Source organism: Rutidosis leptorrhynchoides, chromosome 9, assembly GCF_046630445.1.
Source record: "Rutidosis leptorrhynchoides isolate AG116_Rl617_1_P2 chromosome 9, CSIRO_AGI_Rlap_v1, whole genome shotgun sequence".
NCBI lineage: Eukaryota > Viridiplantae > Streptophyta > Magnoliopsida > Asterales > Asteraceae > Rutidosis > Rutidosis leptorrhynchoides.
This window is the reverse complement of record NC_092341.1, coordinates 253,217,712-253,223,476: the sequence shown is the minus strand read 5'-3', so window position 1 is coordinate 253,223,476 and position 5,765 is coordinate 253,217,712. Positions and strand designations below refer to the sequence as shown.

The 5,765-nt window shown below is 29.2% G+C and overlaps 1 non-coding gene across 1 annotated transcript; it reads right to left on the bottom strand.

The window, feature by feature from the left end:
* Nucleotides 1-4,267: 4,267 nt before the first annotated feature.
* LOC139869790 (small nucleolar RNA R71) lies at nucleotides 4,268-4,374 on the bottom strand. Its single transcript, XR_011766369.1, has one exon. It is a non-coding gene; the product is annotated as a small nucleolar RNA R71 (small nucleolar RNA).
* Nucleotides 4,375-5,765: the final 1,391 nt, after the last annotated feature.

The following is a 5,765-nucleotide window of genomic DNA, read 5'->3' as shown; positions in this document are numbered from 1 at the left end:
TTACGGTGTTCTTCGTGTTTTCAGGTTTTAAATCATTAAGTTAGCATATCATATAGATATAAAACATGTATTTAGTTGATTTTAAAAGTCAAGTTAGAAGGATTAACTTTGTTTGCGAACAAGTTTAGAATTAACTAAACTATGTTCTAGTTATTACAAGTTTAAATCTCCGAATAAGATACTTATATGTATATGTGATAATGCTAAAAACAAACATATATTTCATAGCATTATCCCTCAAAAAAGACAAGCTTTTAGTTGCAATTGTTCTATTTACAAGTGATATTCGTTTAAATAATAAAAGGTGAAGACAAAAGACAGATTCGACGAATTGAAGACGCAAACGACCAAAAAGCTCAAAAGTACAAAGTACAATCAAAGTGGTTCCAATTATTGATAAGAAACGTCTCAAAATTACAAGAGTACAAGACGCGAAACGCAAAGTACAAGATATTAAATTATACGCAAGGACGTTCGAAAATCCGAAACCGGGACCAAAGTCAACTCTCAACGCGTGACGCAACGGAGCAAAAATTACAAGTCAACTATGCGTATAAATATAATATAATATATATATATAATTACTTAAAATTATATATATTATATATATTAATAAAAGTGTCGGCAAACTATTGAACCTGTGAATGTTAGCTGAGAAATACGGCCATGCGATCGCATGGCTTCGAAGAGGAAAACTCATGCGATCGCATGGTGTACAGTGTCGGGCCACATTGCTATAAAAAGGCAGCTTGTCAAACGATTTAATATATCCATCCTTTCTCTCTATCTCACTCACGTATATATATATATATATATATATATATATATATATATATATATATATATATATATATATATATATATATATATATATATATATATATATATATATATATATATATAGTTATATTTATATTATAATTTTAATTTTGATTTTAAATTCTAATAATAAGGGTATGTTAGCGAATGTTGTAAGGGTATAAGTCGAAATTCTGTCCGTGTAACGCTACGCTATTTTTAATCACTGTAAGTTATGGTTAATGTTATTTTTAATTTAATGTCTCGTAGCTAAATTATTATTATGCTTATTTAATGCTGAAGTAATCGTGATGTTGGGCTAAATATTAAAATTGGGTAATTGGGCTTTGTACCATAATTGGGGTTTGGACAAAAGAATGACACTTGTGGAAATTAGACTATGGGCTATTAATGGGCTTTATATTAACTAAACGACACCTCGTTAATTTAATATATAGACTTATAATTTGACGTATTTATATATAACCACATACGCTTGACTGGGTACGGTGGGCGAGATATCTATACATACCAATAATTGTTCATTTTACCGGACACGGGATTGGATTAGTAGTTAATAGACTTGTTGAAACAGGGGTGGATTACATTCAAGGGTAATTGGTGTAATTGTTAACAAAGTAGTAAAACCTTGGTTTACACGCAGTCGATAACCTGGTGTATTCATTAAACAAAGTATTAAGACCTTGTTACAATTCGAATCCCCAATTAGTTGGAATATTTGACTTCGGGAATAAGAATAATTTGACGAAGACTTCCGCACTTTATGATTATGACTGATGGACTACTATGGACAAATCTGTATGGACATATCAAATAATCTAGGACAAAGGACAATTAACCCATGGGAATAAACTAAAATTAACACGTCAAACATCATGATTACGGAAGTTTAAATAAGCATAATTTATATATTTCATATTTAATTGCACTTTTAATTATCGCACTTTTATTTATTGTCATTATATTTAATTGCACTTTTAATTATCGTACTCTTTAATTGTCATACTTTTTATTTATCGCATTTTTATTTATCGCAATTTCATTATCGTTATTTTTTACGCTTTAAATTAAGTTATATTTATTTTTAATATTTTACATTAGGTTTTAACTGCGACTAAAGTTTTAAAATCGACAAACCGGTCATTAAACGGTAAAAACCCCCTTTTTATAATAATAATAATATTACTTATATATTTTTGTATTTTTACAAATATAGTTTTTAAAAATATAGCGTTAAGCTTCTTTAAAGATCCCCGTGGAACGAACCGGACTTACTAAAAACTACACTACTGTACGATTAGGTACACTGCCTATAAGTGTTGTAGCAAGGTTTAGGTATATCCATTCTATAAATAAATAAATATCTTGTGTAAAATTGTATCGTATTTAATAGTATTTCGTTGTAAAAATAAAACTATTTTATATACACCTCGCATAACATCAAGTATTTTTGGCACCGCTGTCGGGGACACTAAAATGCCGGAAGCGAAAGGCTATATATAAAAAAAAGATTTATTTAGTTCTTTGTATAAAAAAATATACGTTTTAAATATTAAATTTTCAAAAACATAAAAAAAAAATAACAATATATTTATATTTTTAAGAGTTTGATAAAATATATAAATTATAAAATATTTATATTTCTATTTTTAGTTTGTAAATTTATAGTTTTTTTCAATTTATATATATTTTATATAAATATTAAAACAGAAAACAGAAAAATAAAATAAAATAAATAAGTATACAGGCCCGAACTGTAGCAGCCCAACCCACCTGGCTCGAAATCCTTATCCATGCGACCGAATGGATTTTTAACGTGAGGACCATGCGATCGCATGGCCCTGTCTGACACGCCATAGTTTGACCTAAATTTGCATTAATTACGGAGTATTATTTATTATTATTACTTTAAACCCTAATTAGGGTTATATTTTTATATTATTTAGTTTAGTTTATTTATTATTTGTATTATTAAGTTTAATTAGTTTTAATAAATTATAAAATTAATAGTTTTATAAAATAAATAATATAAAAATAATATTTTTATAAAAATTGTACTTTTTGCAACTTTAAGATTATTTTATATTTTGTATCTTTTTATTTGTTTTAGCGTAATATTTGTATTTTTCGCTCGTATTTTGTTTTAAGTCATAGTTTTTGCCGTAGTTATTTTTATTTCTAGATTTCTAGGCTTTGCCGTAAAATCCCTTAAGTGCTTTTTTTTAGACTAAGATTTAAGTGCTTTAGAATTTTGCGACGCCGTTTTTATATTTTTGTACCTTTTTAAGTTATTGCCATTTGGGATATAGTTTTTCTTTTAAGCTTTAATATTTTTAGATGCAACTTTTAATTCTTAGTTTTTAGACTTTTAAGTTTCGACGCGCTACTTTCTTATTTTTATTTTTCGACACCTTTTATTTTTCGACGTTTTTCGACGCACTTTTTTTTTTCTTATTTTTCGCCACTCTAGTTTTTAGGACTTAGATTTTTTCTATTTCTTCTCTAAAATTTCTTTAAATTTCGACGAAAAATTATTTTAAGTGGTTAAATTGATAGACATCCAAATTTTCTGCTTCGTAGTAATAGTTGGATTTGTTAGTGGCTGAGTTGTGAGCTTCCGATTTAAAGGGTTCTGGCTCCCTGCTGCATCTATTGGCTATTCGAAACGTGGGCAAAAGCAGAAAAGTCTATTAATTTGATAACTTAAATAATTTTTATCTTTTATAACTAATAGGATATTCAGTGAATGCACCGAGCAAAACGTTCACCACCTTTTGTACGTTCACCACCTGTAACTCGATCAAGACATCTAGCAAATATTGTCGCCGTTGATTTTTCTTTAGAATCGTCATCCAGTCGACCAAGTACTCCAATTCAAATTTCCGATAATCCATTTTTTGAACCCGACCTCACAATTGAGAATCCGGAGAATATTCAGGGACAATTCATAGATCCTGAACCACTAATCTTTCCTCCGGAACCACCAATCATTCAAACAGAGATTGTTGAGGAACCAACCATTAAATTAGAATCCTCTAGTGATTCAGATTCAACAAATTCAATCATCGAAAATCTGGAACCTCTAAGTATGGAAGACCGAATGAGAGCTAAACGCACTGGCCAAGGTCACGCAATTACTCAACCAAACATTAATGCGCCAGATTATGAAATCAAAGGACAAATCCTACACATGGTGACTAATCAATGCCAATTTAGTGGTGCGCCGAAGGAAGATCCAAACGAACATCTTCGTACCTTTAATAGGATATGTACACTATTTAAAATCCGAGAAGTGGAGGATGAACAGATATATCTCATGTTATTTCCCTGGACTTTAAAGGGAGAAGCTAAAGATTGGTTAGAATCGTTACCTGAAGGGGCGATTGATACATGGGACGTTTTAGTTGAAAAATTTCTTAAATAATTCTTTCCGGCATCTAAAGCCGTAAGACTTCAAGAAGAAATTGTTACGTTCACACAAAAACCAAATGAAACTTTATATGAAGCATGGACCAGATTTGGAAAGTTATTAAGAGGATGTCCGCAACATGGTTTATGAAAGGACCCGTCCTAATCCATCTGGACGAAGTCACCAACAACTGGTTCCATTGCGATGATCGACCCCAAATAGTGCCTTTAAAATGAGCAATTGCACAGCGGAAAGTTTCTTTTATACCTGAGAATAAACATGCTTTAAAGTGTTAACCAAAAGGTTGGTGAGTTCATTAGTTTAACATAAATAATCATTTCCATCACTTTAATAGACCACAAGATTTGCATTTCTCATAAACATACGTCCCATACATAGAGACAAAAATATCATTCATATGGATTGAACACCTGGTAACCGACATTCACAATATGCATATAAGAATATCCCCATCATTCCGGGATCCTCCTTCGGACATGATATAAATTTCGAAGTACTAAAGCATCCGGTACTTTGGATGGGGCTTGTTGGGCCCGATAGATCTATCTTTAGAGTTCGCGTCAATTAGGGTGTCTGTTCCCTAATTCTTAGATTACCAGACTTAATAAAAAAGGGGCATATTCGATTTCGATCATTCAACCATATAATGTAGTTTGATTACTTGTGTCTATTTCGTAAAAACATTTATAAAAATTACGCATGTATTCTCAGCCCAAAAATATAAAGGGTAAAAAGGTAAATGAAACTCACCTAATGTATTTTGTAGTAAAATTACATATGACGTCATTTAACAAGTGTAGGGTTGACCTCGGATTCACGAACCTATATCAGTTATATAAATTAAGTATGTAATATTCACACAAATTAATTTATTAATATACTTGGTATCTTGATAATTTATATATTATTGTAATAACTAGATTAATTATAACTATTTTATATTTTTATAGATAATAACATTTTATTTAAATTTTAGTATGTAATATTAACTTAGTTAGGATATATGAAATGAATATATATCTTTTTATATAGGTAATATTTATTTGTAATAATAATAATAATAATGATAATAATAATAAGATAATAATAATAAAAATAAATAAATAGTAAATAACTACCTCAAATAAGTAGTCCTTAAAAATAATGACCAAGTCCGGGTTTGAACTCGCGACGTCCCACTAACCCGATAACAACCTAAACCATTCCTTTGTCCAAGCTTTTCTGATTTAAGTGATCCTTAATTTCCATTAACCTCCTTTTTATTCTGTTTTTACGACCACCAGCCCATATTATTTTCTTTGTTCCATCACTATCATAATGTTCTTCATTCACCATCATCATCTCATCATTTTTCCATTATCTTAATCCTACTAGATCGATGGCCATAACTAAATATATTACTTTGCTTATATATATATATATATATATATATATATATATATATATATATATATATATATATATATATATATATATATATATATATATATATATATTTTAAAGAACAAGATTAAAT